The sequence below is a fragment of the Cryptomeria japonica genome, chromosome 7 (assembly GCF_030272615.1).
Source record: "Cryptomeria japonica chromosome 7, Sugi_1.0, whole genome shotgun sequence".
NCBI lineage: Eukaryota > Viridiplantae > Streptophyta > Pinopsida > Cupressales > Cupressaceae > Cryptomeria > Cryptomeria japonica.
Genome location: NC_081411.1, coordinates 84,357,660 through 84,363,659, shown reverse-complemented (window position 1 = coordinate 84,363,659; position 6,000 = coordinate 84,357,660).

The window sequence follows — 6,000 nt, the reverse complement described above, 5'->3', positions numbered from 1 at the left end:
TTTCCTCTCTCATTTTTAAAAAGATGAAAGAAGATGGAAAAAGCGTGGAAACGATACTCAAACATTCAAACATTCAAACATTCAAGCATTCAAGCATTCTTTCAAGCTATTGATCATTCCAAGTCTCCATTCAAGGCTAAGTGTTGCATTCAAGACAAGGATTCAACCATTGAAGAGGAGATCACTTACTACATACTACTACAACATACAACAAACAACAACATCTATACCTTCGCACATAAGGATACAAACATCCTTACAACAAGGTATTAGTACTTGTTTTACATTACAATCATTTACATTTACAACATTTCTCATTTCTTGGTTAATTCCAAAACCGGGGTTTGACCTAAAGGCAAACCCCTAATCCCTAACCCCCCAATCGTCTTCGTTTTTCTATGTGTAGGTTGCAGGTACGCAGCTGAAAATGAAGATCTAGAATCCTTGTGCAGAGACAAACAGATCCCCCTTCGTTTCGCGGATTTTTCGGAGGACCGTGTGCACGCCGGGTGCCATCGTCCCGTCAACTTTTGCTCAAATTTGCAGGACAACGTCGTATCGACATTTTACTGCTAATTCCAGGTCCGCAGCTTCATCCTATATCCCTATCTCAGTTTATAAGCGAATCTTTCTCACTTTCTATGCATTCCTAGCCTAATCATTCTATCTACATTCTTTACAAAAGAGGGTAGCCTTGCTATCTTAACCCTTGAAACTCATTTAGAATCTAATCTTGCATTGTGTGGGATTGGATCTTGTGGGTTTCAACCCCTCTTTTGAATGTAAAGTCTCTTAAGTGAAAACCATCAACCCTAGCAACCTCCCTTCTCTCTCCTTGGAGTTGGAAGAGGGGAGAGAAACTAGGGTTCGATCGATTTTCCGCTTTACAGCTTCAATAAATGATTCCAGTTCAATTTGAGAAATTAAACTTACCTCTTCAGTAGCCAACCTTCTCCTAGTCACCACACCTTTCCTTTTATCTCCAACGATTTGATTTCCAGAGTGATTTAGTTTGGCATACCAGATGTAAACTCACCATCGTGATCTGATCTCAAGCATTTTATCTTCAATCCTATCTCAGTCTCAACCATAGATTTAAAGATTTTGAATTTCTCAAGAGCTTTAGATTTTCCTTTCAAAAATGCTACCCACATGATTCTAGAATAGTCATCAATAAGTAGCATAAAATATCTATCACCTAGAAAACTTTTAGCCCTTGCCAGTCCACACAAATTAGTATGAATAAGATCAAGAACTTCATTATATTTATCATGTATACTTCTGGAAGAAGTTGTAACTTTCTTACCCATTTGACATTCTCTACATATCAAATTATATGGTTTAACAATTTTGGGCAAATCCCTAACAGCCGATATTGAACTGATCTTCACTATGCAATAAAAATTTACATGACACATCCTCTCATGCCATAAACAACTTTCGTCAATCTGAGAAATCAAGCAACCTTCTTACTGGAGTTCAAATGAAAGATATTAACTTTGGTCTGAGTTACGGAAGCAATCTCCAATCCAAATTTATTGACGATATTACATTTTCCATCTTTCAATTGCAAATGAAATCCTTTATCCACCATATGACCTACACTTAAAATTTTATGCTTTAAGCCTTCAACATAATAAAAATAATCACTATTAGTCTTAGCATCCAATGATATTGTTCCTTTGCCTTTGATCCTGCATGCCTTGTTGTCTCCAAATTTGACCAATCCACCATCAAATTGTTGCAATGTAAAAAACTTTCTATTGTTACCAGTCATGTGATGCGAGAAACCATTATCCATAACCCATTCATCCTTCTCTTCAATTTTTGTAGCTTAAGCCTTTTCTTCAGTATGAGTTGTTTCAATGATAGATTTTGGAGAATCATCCTTAATAGCAATAAAGACCCAATCTTTCCTGGATGAGGCTCCATTACAAGATCCACTCACAGGTTCATCATCATCATCATCATCAGTAATACCAAAATAATCACCAACCTAATAACATGATTTATCCTTATTTCTTCTGAATCTAGGTGTGCTCTGATATTCAGGATTAGGCTTATAATTCTTCATAAATCTTTCATGATTCCTAGCAGCTCTTTTAGGGCATCTAGATGCAAAATGACCAATCTTATTACATGAAAAATATTTAAAAGGGACTTTTCCTTAATACTTCTTTCCAATCTATCTTCTTCTTACCAGAGGCAGATGCTTTAAATGTAGTCTTAGTTTTAGTAGCACTCTGATCTCCAAGTTCTTCAAGTTCAAAATCAGTCAATTTCCCAAGTAATGTATCTTTGGTCACAGGGGTACTTGACATTGTCGAGAGTTCATTGACAATAGTAGCCTTTATCTTGTAAGTTGGAGGTAGAACTCTCAAAACTTTTGACACTATCTTATCCTCACTGACTAATCCACCATAGCATTTGATACCCATGACAATCTCATTGACTCTATCCATGAAAGAAATTATCTTCTCATCTTCTTCCTTCTTCAAAGTTTCATACCTTACTCGAAAACCTTCAAGTTTAGAAATCTTCACTGCTTGGTCACCTTCATAAAGAGTTTCAAGGTTCAACCAGATCTGCTTAAAATTCTCCAATTCTATGATGTTCAATAGCTTTTCATTAGATAGGGCACTTAACAATTCTTATTTTTCTCTCACATCATTTTGGGCTCTCTTCTTTTCATTAGCAAGTGTTGGTGTTCTAGAATTAGGATCATGACGTATATACCCTTTCTCCACTATCTCGAAAACTTCAATTCCAAGACATCTAAGAGGAATCTTCATTCACTCCTTCCATATTTTATAATTTGTAGAATCAAATTTGGGACTCTCCTTCTGTTAGGGATTGAATGTAGAACTAGATGCTAATGCCATCGAATCTCCTCAAGTGATTAAGCTTCTGTAGAGAGGACCTTGCTTTGATACCAGTAGTAAATTGAGAGGGGGGGTGAATCTATTTACTAACAGTTACAACGTTCAATTCAATTTTAAAACTTATACTAGAGCACAACACAATGAAAAATACATGACATGAATGCAGAACACACATAAAACCAATATTTTGACATGGAAAACCCGGAAAGGGAAAAACCACAGCGGGAAACCCTACCCACAATCTGATGAATACTCTACAGTAGTATTATGAATAATTAGAATGGCGTCTGCACTTGCAAATAGGCCAACTACCTAGAGTACATTGCTCATCACAAAGGGAAGTCTCACTAACTTACATATACATCGAACTACAATCTAGAAAGAAGTGAACTATGAAAGTAGCATCTACTAATGCCTGAAATAGTTCCGGTTAAGCACTGATGTCTTCTTTGCAATACAAAACCCTACAAACCTTCACTAGAATGATATGACTCTATTCGCACATAATCTTTCTATGATAGTGCAGGCATAACCACCCATAACCATGCATACCTAAATTACATGAATAAGTTACCTATAAATACAGATCATCAACCTTATTGACAAGGTCAGATAAACCCTAAACCCATTAACCCATAATTATAAAAATTACATCACACGATACCACTATACCAATATTATGATTTTAATTACATAACACAGACCTAAATCAAATATCCAAACAATTATATCCATCAGAAATTCTGTTAAGACCAAAATACAACATGCTTCACCAACCAGTAGAAACCCTTAGTGAAATAATAGAAAGTTTAACTAGATTCAAATAGGACCATCATAATAACACATCATCTAATGCAAAGTCACCAAAAGATCAAGATACAATCAAGAAGCACCAACAACTTGATAGAAATGGATTCCATAAGCCGGACCCAAAATCCACTGACCAAGTCACCAAATAGTGCATATAGGTAAAGCTAACCGAGAACGCTAGGCAAGCCGGTAAAGCCAAAAGCTAGTTGGGTACTGGTACATACCAAAAGTGATAACCAAATCATGAACCACCAGAATATAGAAAGCTTATTACAATCAGAATAAGCATCAAAAATTGATTCCAAAGATCTGATCATACTCGATCAGAATCACAGCCAAAACCAAGATGATCACCAAGACTAATCGAGATAGATCCAACTGGAATAGTCTCCAACTAGGATATAGTGTTGACATCAATGACAACACTTAACCAAATCCAGAATATTGCCAACATCCATATTTTTTTTTTCTTTTTCTAATACAAATTTTTCTTTTGATAACTTGCATCAAATTTTTTACATTTAAATTCTACACTTATGATCATTTTTAAAATATTTTAAATATAAAATTTTCTACATGTTGTAACTATGAAATGATAGATTTCTTTAATATATTTGTTTTTATTTTATATTTAATTTTTCTATATACAACTTATAATTTTGCTGAGAATATATTTTATTTTATATGGTGTTTATTTTGAAAATATTATCTTTAGAATTAATATTAATATTTTGACATGTGAATTATTGTTAAATCTAAGCTAAAAGGTAAAACGTTAACACAATCACACCATTACACTTCACCCCTTTCTACCATTGTAGAATGCCTCTTGACATTAATAATTCAAATTTTATGATTGTTTAATATTTTTAAATATTTTAGTTATCTTCTATATTCCATACTAATAAATGTATGATATATTGAATACACTACAAAAATTAAGTTCACATTTCAAATAGAGATAAGATTATGGTTAAATTAGGGTTATGCTTAAAGTTGGTGCTAGGTTAGGCTTTCGTTAAATATGTTAAGGTTCAATTAAAAATATAATTAGATTTGAGATTAAGTTAGGGTTAGTGTCATATTGATAAACATTAGGATTCTTATATTATTGTGTTTAATTATTATATTATACATTTATTATGATGATATACTAATAAATACATGATATATTAAATACAATCCAAAAATTAAGTTTGGATTATGATTAAGTTAGAGTTCTATTTAAAGTTTGTGTTAAGTTAGACTTAGGTTAAATATGTTTTTAATTTATTTTTTCTTGTGGTTTTTTCCCCTTGTCCTTTTTAATTTGTTTTTTCTTTATTTTTTCTTTTGATTGTTATTTTGTAGGTTGTTTGTCCTCTAGCTTGTAGGTGGTCTCTTTGGCTATTTGGTTTTTTTCTCCTTTATTTTTCTAGTTTTTTTATTATTGTTCTATTTCCTCAAATTGACCTTAATTGAGAATTCGTCAACCAGCAAGAATCATATTTGTTTGGAGGATACTCAGATATTGTGTAGGGAGGACAAATTTTTTAAAAGGAAATTAAAAGTGGCTATTGAAATTTTTAATCATCCATCCAATCTTAATCGCGATGATGGGTTGAACCTCATTATCTTTTGGCACCTGTTTCTTTCATTCCTCAAACATCATCACTGCACCCCTCATTGACTTCTCCCACCTTTTCTTTGGTCTTTTTCCTCTGCTCATTCCCCCCCCCCCCTTCTTCTTTTGTTTTTCTCCCCCTCTCTTGTTGTGTCTCTCCCTTTGTTTGGCGTTTTATCTCTTCTCTTCATCTTAGGTTTTTCTCTCGTTTGAGGAGCTTTTTTATCGATGTTTTTGTTTTTCTTTCAGTGTGTAGGTTTGATCTTTGTTTTTACTATTTTTTATATTTATTTTTATTTATATTTTCATTTGTGTATTTGTATATATATATATTCGTGTCTTTTTTATTAAGCTTTTACTTTATTTATAGCTAATAAAAAGCTAATAAAGTAAAAGCTAATATGGTTTTTTAATATTTTAATTTTGTTAGTGTCTTTATTTTTGTTGTTATTTTTTCTTGTGGTTTTTTCCCCTTGTCCTTTTTAATTTGTTTTTTCTTTATTTTTTCTTTTGATTGTTATTTTGTAGGTTGTTTGTCCTCTAGCTTGTAGGCGGTCTCTTTGGCTATTTGGTTTTTTTCTCCTTTATTTTTCTAGTTTTCTTATTATTGTTCTCCCTTGATCCCCGTCCCCTCTCCTACCTATCATCTCTTTTTAATCTCTCTCAAATCTGCAACTCACTAATTTTTTATTTCCTTGGAATTTC